This window comes from Chiloscyllium plagiosum, chromosome 3 (assembly GCF_004010195.1).
Source record: "Chiloscyllium plagiosum isolate BGI_BamShark_2017 chromosome 3, ASM401019v2, whole genome shotgun sequence".
Classification (NCBI taxonomy): Eukaryota; Metazoa; Chordata; class Chondrichthyes; order Orectolobiformes; family Hemiscylliidae; genus Chiloscyllium; species Chiloscyllium plagiosum.
Window position 1 is genome coordinate 84153931 of NC_057712.1, and position 15936 is coordinate 84169866.

The following is a 15936-nucleotide window of genomic DNA, read 5'->3' on the forward strand; positions in this document are numbered from 1 at the left end:
CTGCATCTAGCTAGATGGCAAAAAAAATGCATGCATTAAGAGTTAATCAGAATGTGACATGCATATTTTGGAAATACTTGACTGAATAATGAACAGTGCAGCACAAGTACATAATACTTCGTGCTGAGAACAATTGGTTGAATAGCCTTGCAAGTTTGCTCAGTTCCGTTTCCTAGCTGTGAGAAGCAAAGAGGTACTAAATAGTGACTACAAAATTTTAATGAGTGGAAAGAGTAAAATCAAACAGAAAGGTCAATTTCTCCTTCATTCCTGACACCATTCAGTGCTCTGTGAGGAAATGCACAAGCTACATTCATTAATTTGCCTGCCCCAACAATCCAGACAGGCAAAAGTTACTTAAATAATCAGAAAATAACAATATTGGGTGAGTAATATTTAATCATTCTTTGCTTGATGGAAATGAGAGTGTCACACACTGCTTAGTGTTATGGGGATAATTCTGCATCCATTCCACTCTCAACAACACAGCATCACTGAATTTGCCTTTATGTTACTCCACATGATTTTGCAATACCATTACAGCACAGAAGCAGGCTTTCGAACCAACGAACCTATTCTAATTTCTAATCCTTATTTCGACCTGCTACTTTATCCCATGCATAGTTTCTATCCCTCAGTTCACCTGCCATTCATGTGTCAATCAAGATATGCCTTAAATGTTGCAAACGTGCCTGCTTCCACTGCCTCCGCTGGCAGTGCGTTCCAGCATCCACCATCCTCGATGTGAAAAATTTTCACTTCTAACTCAAGTGCATGTTAATGAGGCTTCACTGAACTAATAGCACAGCTACAATAATAACGTGCCTTACACTAAAACCGAAAAAAATTTTGGCAAGAATAGATCAATGGACTCCTGACACGTTTGGCAAATTATTTTATCTATTTTGCAAGTATTTGTGGGTTAGAGGTTGCATTCGTAGGAAGGTTATCTGCTTCTTTGGACCCAGTGGCACGGCTCCAGTTGTTAAAAGTAGAATCCATGTAGACATTCTGAACCTGAATAGAGTGTCGCAGCTGTTCCTGCTTTATGTCAAAGAAGCTTTTAAATGTCCCAAAAGGTTTATAGTTACTCTTTGCCAAGCATATCACTTATCATTAAATCCCTTCAATCCAAATTCCACACGGAATAGTGGATTAAGAAATGGCATAACAAAGACTGATGAAGTCAGGAATCTTAGTACACAAGCAGGGAGCTACTTTATTTCTAATTACTTTAAACACGACACTCTAAAGTATTATATTATTTATTGTAGTTATTGTAGTTTTTATTGCAGTTATTTCTATAAGACAGCTAAATTTTCCATGACAATCTATTCAATATGTAACACTCATCGAAGATTGATTTCAATTATTCTACTTATTGCTGTCTCTTGTATGATGATCACATTTATTGTTTAAAACCACCAAAAATTGTATATTTTGATTGTTACCTATTGTAGTTAGTTGCAAATTACAAATGCATATAACCAGAGCAAAGCAGTGAGAGTCAGAGTGGGAGCGGTCAATAAACAGAATATGTAAAATAGCAGTCATTTGGGAGAGTCTATTCTTTTAGGTAGTATTCAGGCAGGAGTCCTCCTTAGAATAGTAATTGAAAAACAGTAGATGCATGGATTTCTTCCATTTAAAGTCTATGATCTATCAATAGCTCGGTTAAGAAACTTCTTCATATCTCCTGATCACCAATATTAATTAAACTAAAAACTAGAATGCTTCTTTAAGTCCAAAAGTAGTTGCACCTGCCTCCTGTCCTTTCCAGACAACATTCCTCTCCCCTCCTGCATTTCCCAATTCAAATAACATACAAAAGGAATGTTTTCATTCACTTGTTCTCCGGATGTAGAGAAAGATTGCAAGGATGTACCTAAATATCCTGAGAAAGAGGTCATTGGCCCATTCCTTTGTTCTTCTTGTGGTGCTGGTACCTCTGCCACAAAATAAGACAGTGGCGCACCAGCAGTTGGTCAACACCACATTTCCCAGCATTCTTTACTGCTAGTAGCTGTCCTAGATGCACCCATCATGGTGCTTTGAAAGAAGCTGCTAATTTCACACCTTCCCCTGCAAAGTAGCCCCAACCTTGGACACTATGATGGAGTGAACAGTCGTTAATTGGCATCCGCTTATTGATGGCAAATTGAAGTTCTGAGCCTGGTGGTATTTATTAGCAAAATTATAACATTTTCTTTCATTCATACTATCTGGGAGAATTGGCTGCTTTATTCTGTCTACTGATTGATCATCAACAGATACAATTGCAGGAAAATATGTTGTTGAAAAGTGCAATTCCCAAGAATATACATTTATTATCAGTAATGAAAAAATAGCTGTCATCCGTTATGCCCTATTGATAATGATAGTTTGATTGTTCACAAGAAGTTAATGAGTTTCATAACTTGTATAAATGTCTAAAGTTTATTGATCAGTTGATGATGTACACATTCTTAAGAGCAAATTAGTTGCACAATACCAAAGAACAATATTACTGCCACGACACAAATTAATTTCTATGTGCCAATTCATCTTGCCTGAACTATAATTAAAACTTTGTTTGGTAATAAAGTTCAGTTGTTTTCTGTTATTCACAGAATTTGGGGAGTGGGTATTGCTGGATGGCTTAGCATTTATTGCCCTGCCCTAATTGTCTTTGCGAAGGTGAATGTAACCTTCCTTCTTGAACTACTGCAGTCCTTGGGGTGTAGGTGCATGCATAATGCTGGGGGATTGGGAGTTCCAGTGATATATGACAAGTTAAAGTGGTGGTGTGGCTTTGAGGAAAGTTGCAGGTAGCAGTGCTTCAATGTATCTGTTGCCCTTGTTCTTCTGAATAGTAGGGATCATGAAATTGTTAAAGGAGCTTTAGTGAATTGATCTATGGTCTAATGGACTTATGACTTGTACATAGTGGGCAGGTTTTGCAGAGTCAGGAGATGAGTTATTCACCACAGAATTCCAAACCTCTGACTTGATCTTGTAGCTGTTTATACAGCTGGTCCAGCTCAGTTTCTAGTCAATAGTATCCCAGCATGTTAATAGCAAGGGATTCAGTGATGATAGCACCATTGAATTTCAAGAGACTATGGTTAGACTATCCCTTATTGGAGATGGTCATTGCCTGGCATTTGTGTGGTATGAATGTTGCTTCTGCTTTTCAGTACAAACCAGGGTACTGCACATGGGCATGAATTGCTTCAGTATCTGAGGACTGGTCCTGATCATTGTATGATCAAAATTGACCATTCTCACTGCTAACTTTACAATAGAGGGAAGGTCAAAGGTGAAGCTGCTGAAAATGGTTTGGCCTCAGACAGTACCCAAAGGAATCACTGCAGTGATGCTCCTGGACTGAGATGATACACCTCCAATAACCATTAACCTTTGTTCTAGATTTCACTCTATTCAGCAGAGTGTTTCTCGATTCCCTCTGACTCCAGTTTTCTCAGGGCTCCTCAATGGCAGATTCAGTCAAATGCAGCTCTGATGTCAAGGGCAGTCACTTCATCTCAGGCATTCAGTTCTTTTGCCCATATTTGCATAAAGGCTGTAATGAGATCAGCTGAGTGGTCTTGGCAAAACTCAAATTGGGCATCACAGGTTATTGCAGGCCATTGCAGAGCCAGTGCTTCTTTCCCATTGTCAATGGCCCGTTTCATCATTTTGCTGATCATCAACAGCTTACATGAGGCTAGTTAGTGCATGGTTAGTTGGGGAACACAAATCTTAAGTACTATTGCTGGATTATTATCAAGACACATAGCTTTTATAGTATTGTATACCTTCAGCCATTGCTTGATATCACATAGTATGAATCAGCATCTGTGATGCTGGAGACTTCAGATGAAGGCCAAGGAGGATCAGCTACTGGCTGGAGGTGGATGCAAATACTTCAGCTTAGTTTGGCAAATTACAAATGTGACTCTTTCATTCAAAGCAAAAAGGAGATAAAAAGCAGTGAACTACAGGATAATTATCTCGGAATCTTGTTGTTTCCTTCACTATTTGCTGCAGACTCAGTTGAGTGCTTATATCCTACAAGACTTGACGTATTGAGTTAGTGGTGGTGTTATTGAGTCACTCTTGGTAATGGGCATTAAAACTGCCTACTCCGAGTACAGGCTGTACCTTTTCCAGCCTCAATGCTTTAAGCAGTCTGACCACATTTGGAGTATTGTGTGCAGTTTTGGCCCCACATCTCAGAAAGGAAATACTGGCCCTGGAGTGTGTTCAGAGGAGGTTTGTGAGAATAGTCCAGGAACGAAAAGCTTAACATATAAGGAACGTTTGAGGACTTGAGTCTATAATTGATGGAGTTTAGAAGGATGAGGATGGATCTAATTGAAACGTACAGAATACTGAATGGCCTGGACACAGTAAATGTTGGGAAGATGTTCCATTGGTAAGAGAGGTTAGGACCCGAGGACTTTAGAGTAAAGGGAAGACCTTTTAAAACAGAGATAAGGAGAAACCTTTTCAGCCAGAGAGTGGTGAATCTATGAAATTCATTGCCACAGAAGGATGTGGACACCAGGCCATTGAGAATATTTAAAACTGTGATAGATTGTTCTTTATTGTCAAGTGGATCCAGGGTTATGGGGAGAAAGTAGGAGAGTGGGATTGAGAAACCTATTAGCTATGATTGAATGGCAGAGCAGACTTGATGGTCTGAATGGCCTAACTTCTGCTCCTATGCCTTATGGAGTCTTAATACATCAACTGAAGGATGTGGTCAGTGGCAATCAGAAGCAGGTTTATTTGTCCATGTTTGATCCAATGACATGAGATTTCATTGTGTCTGGAATGAATGTTAAAGACTTCCAGAGAAATGTCCACTAACTGTATAATCACTGTGGTGCTGCCTCTGGTGGATCTATCCTGCCAATAAGATAAGATGTATCCAAAGGTACTAATACCTGGGACACTATAAGGTCCAGTTCCATGAGTATGATTATGTAAGCTGCTTTTTTGTCTATTCTGTGGTACTGCTCTCCCAATTTTGGCGCAAACTCCCAGATATTATTGAGGATGACTCCTCAGAGTCAACAGAACTTGGTTTGCCATTTTAGGTTCTGGTATCTATGCCATGTCTTGCAATTCAGCCAGTTACATTCCTTTTCTTAGACCTCATAGCATTTGATACAACTTACCATTTCAGAGGGCATATAAGAGTCAACCGTATTGCTGTAGGTATGGATTTTCATGTAGCTCTAATTTTTTTTCCAACATGTCAGTAGTGAACCAGGTAGGCTTTTACCATAAGCAACAATGGTTTTCTGGTCACCAAAAGATCAGTGTTTAGCTCTATATTTTATTAATTGAATTCAAATTACATTATCTGTCCCCCTGCCCCAAAGCGTTAACATCAGACTCTAAATTTTGACTCCAGTGACAGCACCACTATGCCTCTCCAATTGTTTTATTAATATTTTCACAAGTGATTTTCCTAACAAAGTCAGAAAAATGAATTTCTTCTTGCCAAAATTATCTATGTTAATTCTCTGTGTTTTATGTTTTAAAGTAAAACTCTGAAGCAGTAAAATTTCAAAAAGTGGAACAATTGGTTAACCATTTCAGGAGAAGCACTCAACTGAGAACTAAATAACTTTGTAACCATCATTGCATCTCACAGTTAAGATTGTATTATCAACACTAAAAAATTCAATCTACTTCACTGACCCAGCTCATATACAGGGGTACATGATTCAAAATGGCTAAAAACAGCAACAGAACACACATTAAGAACACATAATTAAACACCATGAAGCTAACAGATTGGGTTGTGTCACTGCCTCAGGCCAATATTTGCAAAGCCATCCTCTTTAATGATTTCTCCTTCTTTTCCACAAATTTCTTTTCTTAGTGCTGGAACTCACACAAGGGCCAGAGGAAACCTTTACACTGCATACTTAGGAATTCCTTTGTGCCTACACTTTATAAGGCACATATGTTGCACATTTGCTAATCATCTTGGAAAGATGAAAGAGCCCTTTGTCATTTCAATTTAGTCCAGACTGCCAGGTCAAAGTGGGAACTGGCGTGCATCAGAGTACCTATATCATTGACACCTGGTACAGATGCTCATTGTTTCTTCCAATTGGTGCCTTGATGATTCCCTCTTCAGTTATGCAAAAGAACAAAACCATTGCTGGAACGTTCAACGCCATATGGTACCAATTAGCTCATTGCTCAAAAGGTGAATGATACACATTATATTCCTTAGATATACATTCCTACATCAAAGAAATGCTGCATCCATCAGGAATACCCAGTACAGTCAACCATCACTAATAATGCCATCAACAATAATGAATAGACATTTAACAGAATAGTGGAAAAGTGTGGCACTGGAAAAGCACAGCAGGTCAGGGAGCATCTAAGGAGCAGGAGAATCGATGTTTTGGGCATAAGCTCTTCATTAGGAATGACATTCATCACATTTCTGATGAAGGACTTATGCCTGAAGCATCAGTTCTCCTGCTCCTTGGATGCTGCCTGACTAGCTGTACTTTTCCAGCGCCACACTTTTCAACACTGATCTTCAGCATCTACAGTCCACACCTTGTCCATTGAACAGAAAGGTAATAATGACAACCCTGCCCTCACTCCTTTATTGAGTTGGATTTGTGTTGAGAATTTACAGAGATCCCGCAACCAGTATATATATCCCAGCTAAAACAGGATTTGATCTTCTTACTTGACTCAGTCAGCCAGATTATCAAAACAGGATTGATAATTTGACACTGGCTGAATTTGGGGTTCTGACCTTATGCCTGAACTACATCATTCTCACATTATTTTTAAGTGTAAAAGCAGGAGAGCTTGACATCCAGTTACAGGTGCTGAGTACCCAGAAGAAGAGAGATGTACGTGTCTTGCACCAAGGCCTGAATCCTAGGCCTAGCCTTATTGCAGGTGGCAGCAATGTTGGGGCTTGCTGCTGCCTTGCCAAGGAAAGTAGACGTGTCATGGAAAGGCCTGAAGGATAGAGGCAGTGTAAATTGGATGTAAATATGAAGTCATGGGCCAGCAGAGAGTTTGCAGCGAGTTGATTGGCTTAAATTGCATAAATGAAGTTGTTTTTGCCCTATGGTGTTCCTGCCAACTGTCCACTCATGTGCAATCAGTCTATTTAGCTGCACCTGGAAACAATTTTGAAATCACATTTTGTTCTGAATAGGGCACCGCACAAGACTCTTGCAGAGTGTTATGGGCCATTAGTTGACAGTGGGTGGATTTCTCATTCTCTTACTGCTGTAGGCTCTTTAAAAAAATGGAAAACTATCTTAGAGACAGCAAAATCAAAAGCCAACCTCAGGAATGTAGTTTTCAAATTATAATTAGTATCATGAATATTCATATTTTTTGCAGCCGTTATAACTCTCCTGCTCACTTGTCGTTAGTAATGAAGAAGAACTTCATATCACACTCCTCAAATTTCAGAAGAAATCTAGCTCTGGGTTCGGGACTTGTGGTTAAGGGTAGTGCGATTTTGATTGGGGTGGTGATTAATATTCCCAAGCAGCTTTCATCTGTCTAAGCTCTTCCCCAATCTGTATTTTTTTAACCTTTGGGAAATCCTTTCTTTCTCTCTCTTTCTTTCAGTCTCTATGTCCTTTCTCTCTCTCCCCAACCTTCCCTCCAAATCCCCTCTCACCACAACCACCCTGTACCTGTGGCTTCAATCCGTTGCCGCTGTTTAATCACCAGGCTGGTCATGCAATTTTCCTGTCCTTAGCCAGTAAGAGGGACATATATGGTTAAGTAGGAACCAAAAAAGGGGATCTATGAATGGAGATAGAAGGTGTGGCTGCGGTACAGAATCTAAACATCTGTTTTCACTGAAGAATTGATGTTGCCAAAGTTATACTGAAGGCAGAGCATTTGGCCTAGTGGTATTATCACTAAACTATTAACCCTGAAACTCAGCTGATGTTCCAGAATCAGGAAAAACTTCTTCCCCGCTGTTATCAGACTTTCAAATGGACCTCTCAAATGTTAATGTCGATCTCTCTCTCTCTCTGCACCTACTCTGAGCTGTAACACTGCATTTTGCACACTAGTCTGCTACCCTGATGCAATTTGTATGGTACGGTCTGCCTGTATAGCACGCAAAACAGCACTTTTCACTGTATTTTGGTACATGTAACAACAATCAATCAATCAAACAAGATAGATGGTATGCACTGCTGCCACTGAACACTGGTGCTGGAGAGACTGAATGTTTAAAGTTGTGGATGTGGTGCTGATCAAACTGACTTCTTTCACTTGGATGATGTGAAGTTGTCTGGTTGTTATTGGAGTGTGTTCTGTCAAACCTTGGACCTGTGCTCGACGGCAAGACATTGGGGAGTCAGGAGATGAGTTATCTGCCACTTGAAAATTCCCACCTTCTGTTCTCTTGTAGCCACTGCATTGATTTATCTGGTCAAGTTACGTTTCTGGTCAATGGTAATCCCCAGGCTGTTAATGGTTCCCAAACCTCTTAAAGGCAAGCTTTTCTTCATTATAATATTGTTTGCCAATCTTTCATTTTAGTTTGCCACTCTCAATCCTTTCAAATCAGTCTTCTTCCAATTAAATATTCTTATTCCAGATTGCTCCAGATTTTTTCCATAGCTAAGCTAAATGTTGTGATAAACTGAGCTTTGGAGTGGCTGCAGGAATATATAGGCAAGGTAACTTATTAAAAGAACAATGCTTTCAAAGGCAATGGGAACATCTGCATTTATTCAGGGATCAGAAAATGAGTGCCTGCTGCCAAACAGATATTTCATATTCATTTCAAGTTGTTTCCCATGCATTATCTCATTATCATCAAGTTCCAATTTTCCAATTGTTTGCAGTAAATAAATATGATTGAATTACAAATAATTTCCAATAGCTAGAGTGATTTTGTTTTGTACTTATGTTTTAATGTAGAAAGATCACCTTCCTACCAATTTCTGATAAATGCATAGCATCTACGCTATTGATAAAATAAGTATTGTATGATTCAAAAATCCAATTAATTTACAAAGTAACGTGATTTTAATTTGAAAACTACAGAGCCTTTTTATTTTCTGTGTTCATGCGGAATCAGTCTCATCCTCCAAATCCTGTTTCTGTGAATTGCAGCAGGCAATTCGACCTATTTTCCTATTATCATCAACGACAGCCTTTTCCTGTCTCCAAACTGGAGGAATTAACTTTGTGGCAACAGTTTCATTTAGCCATGTGTCCAACAAACTCGCGTATTGCAAAACACATTTTAAATGTTAAACAAAACCAGAAATTGCTGGAAAAGCTCAGCAGGTCTGGCAGTATCTGTGAACTGAGGAAAAGTCACTTGTTAACTCTGATTTCTCTCCATCGTTGCTGCCAAATCTACTGGGCTTTTGCAGCAATTTCTGTTTTTCTTCCTGATTTACAGCATCCACAGTTGTTTTGGTTTTTACATTTTAAATGTTGATGGAGTACTGACTGATATATATCTTCTCACCCTTGTATACAGTACAAAAGCAGACAAAATGAAATAGTCACCTCGCTACAAGATAAAACAACTATATAAAACAAAAGCATTTTAGAGATATATAATTTGTTATAATAGTGCTAAACATACACTATCGATTTTCAACTTCCCTCATCTGATTTTAACACTTGGGACTTTCATAAGCTAAAATGATTTTTAAGAAGGACAAATATTGATCTAAAATGGCTCCAATGATCACCTGCTCACAAATTGAGGCAAGCCTGGGATCCCAGTTTGAGGTAATTAAAACCAGTGTGCCAAAAGTACTATTTCAATCCGCAGACATGGAAACCAGATAACTGAGTCAGCATCAGGATATTTTTGATCTCCTGTTAAATTTGCACTTGTACCATAAATTGCACATAGTTCTCATGGAAGTGTTGACTGCAACTGTTCAATTTGAGCTAACTCAGGAATATACAATGTGTCAGGTTTCAGGAGTTGTTTGAGCAGCTGAACAGAGAGAAAGAAATATGAATTGGTAACAGTAATGACTGAAAGTGTCTCTCCCTGTTCCTTTCACCTGTTGAAGATAGGCAACTAGAAAAGCAACTATTGCCTGCAAACTCAAAGATATCTTCAAACTTCAGTGCTGCTGATGATAAGAATCAACAATTAAACCACGGTGATCTCAGTTGCAAAATTTATTTTTTATATTTCAAAATATACTTTATTCATAGAAATAAATATGTGGTACCTGTACAATTGGTCATGTCGTTCATATATATATATATATATATATATATACATTGCATGTCTTAACATTACAGAGAACAGATTGAATTAATCGAATTTACAGTTATTGTATTTACAGTTCCGTTTATTAACCATCCAGTCTTTTAGTATTTAGCTGAGGCTTCAGCTGAACCAACCTACTGAGTGGGTCCCCTGTTATACGATAGCAAAGGAACCTTCTTTAACCCCCAGTTTATAGGGTTACCATTGTCCATTTGACTGTCCTGTCTCTGGGGTAGCTGTCTGCAACCCCATGGTGAGCACAAACTGCTGGACCCTCACTGGGCTGAGGTAGCTATCCAGCTCCTCACGGGGGTCATTTACCTGCTCTGGAGTCATTGAGCCAAGGCAATGGTCCGCACTGTCCAGTTCTGGTCTGATAGTGGGACTGTCAGAGGATCACAGCTCTCAGTTACCTGTAGCTGTAGGGCAGTGGGTACCCCCTAGTTCTCACTGGGTGGTGGGTGGACTTCGGGTGGGTCCGTTGTTTCCTGGTTGGGAGGAAATACCCTCCTCTTCACCTATGGCGCTCTGTCTCTTTTTCTGGTGATGACCTTCCTTGCGCCCGTCTTCACCATCCGAAGAGCTGGCCGTCCCTCCCTCGTGCAGCTGTCTTTTCCCCCTTTGCTGGGAGGCTTTGGGGCCCTGGCCGGATTTTATCTTCCTGTTTTTAACAGGTATCCACTCCTCTGTCTGCTCGATTATCTTCTCCTCCATTGCTTCCATCTGCCCAGCGAGAGCTAGGATCAGCTGCTGTGTCTCTCCGCTGGTTGCCACCTCCTCCACTCCAGCCTGTTCTTCTTTCTGGGTGCCACCAGACTCTGTTTCCCTGCTGTCTGGGTGGACTTTGCTGGTCTTTAGGGGTCCACAGCTCACATTGCCACCTCCAGCCATCTGTGCATAAGTGGGGCCCCCCCATCTTGGGCAGGTCTTGTACATGTGGCCCGCCTCTCCGCACAGGTTGCAGCTCTTTGCTTCCTGATAGTCCTTAGTCAGGTGACCCTCCTGTTTGCAGTTCCTGCAGATGGTCCCCTTCCAATCCGACGCCACGTGTCCCGACTTCCCGCAGGTTCGGCACACTTTCGGCTGCCCTGCATATGTCAGGTAGCCTCTGCTCCCTCCAATTGCGAAGCTCCAGGGTGGGTGGAGAATGATCCCGTTGTCATCGACCCTCAGAGTTACCCTGACCTGCCGCTTACTGGTCCAGATCCCGAGGGGTGGTTTCTCCCTCGACTTGGACATACCTTCCCAGGAAGGTCAGGGCATCAGCCGCTGGAACATAGGGGTTGTGCATATGGATTGTAACAACCCGACTCCTCTGTGCAGGAAGCACACACAACAGGATCGCCGACAAGATGGAGAACAGCAGCTCCCCTTCCTTCTCCTTGAAGACCTTCAGGAGCTGCTCGCACTGCTTCACATTCCTGAAGGTCACGTCGAAGTAGCCTACCCCACGAAATTCCTGCAGGCAGTACACATTCTTTTTTTTAATTTCAAAAAATATACTTTATTCATAAAATAATTTGATGGTCAGTACAGTTGGTCATGCCATACATACATAAACATTTACATACAGAGATCAGAATTTATCATTTTTATACAGGTCTGTACGTTTATCAATCATATGCCCATATATTTAGCTGAGGTGTCAGCAGAGCCCAAATGACGGCGTGGGCCCCCTGTTCTTCTTAGGCAGGCAGATACTACACGGTGGTCTTTCCCCACCGCGCCTTGGCGGCAGCTGCCCCAAGCTTCAGCGCGTCCCTCAACACGTAGTCCTGGACCTTGGAATATGCCAGTGTGCAACACTCAGTTGGGGTCAACTCTTTCAGCTGGAAGATCAGCAGGTTTTGGACCACCCTGAGAGCGTCCTTCACCGAGTTGATGATCCTCCAAGCACAGTTGATGTTCGTCTCGGTGTGCGTCCCGGGGAACAGACCATAGAGCACGGAGTCCCGCGTCACGGAGCTGCTCAGGATGAACCACGACAAACACCACTGCATTCCTCTCCAGACTTCTTCTGCGTAGGCACATTCCAGAAGGAGGTGTGTGACAGTCTTGTCCCCCCCGCAGCCGCTTCGAGGGCAGCGTGCGGTGCAGCTGAGAGTCCGGGCGTGCATAAAGGATCTCACAGGCAGAGCCCTTCTCACCACCAGCCAAGCCATGTCCTGGTGCTTGTTGGAAAGTTCTGGCGATGAGGCATTCTGCCAAATGACTTTGACAGTCTGCTCAGGGAACCGCTCGACAGGATCCGTCCTCACCTTTTCCCAAAGGGTTTCAAGGACACTACGTGCTGACCACTTCCTACTGGACTTGTGGTCAAAGGTGTTTACGGTCACCTTGCAATCCGCCACCATGGCATTGGGTGTATTTTTCCCCCGTTGCCCAGATCTTTGTACAGCGAGTCCCTTCGGACCCGGTCCATCTTTGACCTCCATATAAACTGGAAGATGGCCCGGGTGACTGCAGCGGCACAGGTTCTGGGAATAGGCCAGACCTGTGCCACGTATAACAGCAATGACAGTGCCTCACACCTGATGACCAGGTTTTTTCCCGCGATGGAATGCGATAGTAGCTTCCATCTGCCCAGTTTCTGCCTCACTTTGCTGATATGCTCCTCCCAAGACTTGGCGCATGCCCAGCCCCCCAGAACCAAATACCCAGCACCTTCATGTGGTCGGCCCTGATGGTGAAGGGGATTGAGGATTGGTCGGCCCAGTTCCCGAAGAGCATGGCCTCGCTCTTACCTTGGTTTACCTTGGCCCCCGAGGCCCGTTCGAACTGGTCACAAATGCACATGAGTCTGCGCACGGACAGCGGATCCGAGCAGAAAACGGCAACGTCATCCATGTACAGGGAGGCCTTAACCTGCAGGCCCCCGCTGCCAGGAATAGTCACCCCTTTCAGGCTCACATCCTTCCTGATGGACTCGGCAAATGCCTCTATACAGCACACAAACAAGACAGGAGAGAGGGGGCAGCTCTGCCTGACTCCAGATCTGACTGGGAAGCTATCTGATTCCCACCCATTGATGGAGACTGCACTGACAATGTTGGTGTAGAGCAGTCTGATCCAATTGCACATTCGCTCCCCAAAGCCCATTTTGGAGAGAACATCTCTCATATACCTGTGTGATATCCTGTCAAAGGCTTTCTCCTGGTCTAGGCTGATCAGGCAGGTGTCCAACCCGCTGTCCTGCATGTACGCGATCGTATCCCTGAGGAGTACGAGACTCTCAGCGATCTTCCTGCCTGGCACAGCACAGGTTTGCTCAGGGTGAATCACTGACCCCAGAGCAGACCTGGCCCGGTTGGCGATTACCTTTGACAGAATTTTTTAATCCGCATTCAACAGTGAGATTGGTCTCCAATTTTTGAGTTCCTCCCTCTCCCCCTTCCGCTTGTAGATGAGGGTGATGATGCCTTTCCTCATGGATTCACTCATGGTACCTGCCCGAAGCATACTGACATACACCTCCAGCAGGTCCTGGCCAATCAAGGCCCACAGAGCGGAATGGAGCTCGACCGGTAAGCCATCGCTTCCAGGAGTTTTATTCTTTTCGAAGGACTCAAGGGCCTTAGCCAGCTCATCCAGAGATAGCAGCTGGTCCAGCCTCTCTCGTGTTCTGTCGTCTAAGACCTCCGTGATAGAGGATAGGAATGACTGGGAGGCCGTGCTGTCGGTCGGCTTCGCGTCATACAGACTGGCATAGAAGGATTTACTGATCCTGATGACGTCAGCCTTAGATGACGTTATCGAGCCATCTTCTTCCTTCAGGCTGCTGAGCACGGAGCTCTCTTTGTGCACTTTCTGGAAGAAGAAACGTGAGCACGTCTCGTCCTGCTCCACCGAGTGGACCCTGGACCGGAAGATTATCTTGGAGGCCTCCGAGGCAAAGAGCGTGACCTGCTGGCCCTTCACCTCCTTGAGGTCCTCCGTGACATCGACCTCCATCATCTGCGGCAGGAGCAGGTTCTGCATACTTTCCTGGAACTGGGACAGTTTTCCCCATCTCTCTCTCGCCTCCTGAACACCTTTGAGGATGAAGAACCTCTTGATGTTCCCTTTTACTGTTTCCCACCAGTCCACTGGGGACTCAGAGGGGCTTCATGGTTCTCCAACCTGCATAGTCCCTCTTGAGCTACTCAATATTTCCCAGGGTCAACAGCTTTGTGTTCAGCTTCCACGTTCCCTTACAAGCCCGCTGCTCGTCCTGTAGGTGACAGTTGGCCAGCAGGAGGCAGTGGTAAGAGAAGAACACCGGCTTGACGTCGGTGGACCTGACCGAGAGCGTTCGGGACACAAACAGGTAATCTATCCTTGAGCGGATAGACCCGTCTGCCCGTGACCATGTATATCTACGCTGCGCTCCATCTGCAGGGGTGCTGAAGATGTCATGCAGCTTGGCATCTTTTACCGTGTCCATCAGGGCTCTGGACATGGCGTCCAGTTTACTGTCTCCCCCCACCGGATCGTCCATCTGCATCAATGATACAGTTGAAGTCTCCGGCCAGAATGACCGGCCTGGACGTAGCCAGCAACAGTAGAAGCTGCTGCAGGACGGCCAACTGTTCACTCTTACCCACTGGGGCGTACACATTAATCAATCTCAGGGGAGCATTCCTGCACATGACGTCAGTGACGAAGAGGCGCCCGCCCACCACCTCCTTAACCTCGGAGATGGTGAAGTTGCCTCCTCGCAACAGGATACCCAGGCCGGAGGCACGGCTATCGTTGCCCCCTGACCACACTAACGGCCCATGGGCCCACAGGCTCGACCATCTCCTGTAGCTGCTGAGGTGCGGTATCCCACACTCCTGCAGAAACAGGATGTCGGCTTTAACGGTGGCCAGGAAGGCCATCGTAGAAACACATCGCGTAGCTGATTTGATGCTACGCACATTGATGCTGGCCACTCTTATCCCCATTTTAACAGTTTACGAGGTTACCAGTGTCCATTTGCTGCTGGTCTTGCCTCTCTGGGGTAGCTGTGTGCATCCCTGTGGTGACGGCAAACTGCTGGATCCTCCCAGGGCTGAGGTAGCTGTCCGGCTCCACACTGGTGGAGCCATTTCCTCGCTCTGGTGTCTTCGGGTCGGGCCCAGAGTCCGCACTGTCCAGTTCTCCATCTAACATCGGGGCTGTCACAGGACTGCTGCTCCCAGTTGCCTGGAGCTATGGGCCGGTGGGTACCTCTTGGTTCTCACCGTGTGGTGGGAGGCCTTTGCCCATCCCCTCAGAGGGATCGCCTTTTCCTGTTTGGGCGGTGCTGCCCTCTTTTTTCCCCGCGCGCTCTGTCTCTTCCTCTGGTGACGACACTCCTTGTGCCCGTCCTCACCGTCAGAAGAGCTGCCTGTATCCTCGTCGTGTAGGTGTCGTTTCCCCCTTTGCTGGGTGGCTTTGGGGGCCTGGTGAGGTTTCCTCTTCCTGCTTTTGACAGTAATCCAATCCTCTGCCTCCTTTGTTCCCTCCTCTTCCATTTCCTCCGTCTGTCTTGAAGGAGCTTGGATCGGCTGCTGCATCTCCCTGCTGTCTGCCATCTGCTCCGCTACAGCCTGCCCTTCCTTCTGGGCGCCTCCAGACACCGTTCCCGTGCTGTTTTGTGGTACCTTGCTGGTCTTAGGCGGTCCACGGCTCGTGTTGCCACCTCCGGCCATCTGTGCGTAGGTGGCGGC

The 15936-nt window shown here is 44.3% G+C and overlaps 1 protein-coding gene across 2 annotated transcripts in view; it reads left to right on the forward strand.

The window, feature by feature from the left end:
* Nucleotides 1-15936, forward strand: part of LOC122546673 (four and a half LIM domains protein 2-like) — a 59167-nt gene that overhangs the window by 15124 nt on the left and 28107 nt on the right. The gene's annotated exons all lie outside the window — the stretch shown is intronic.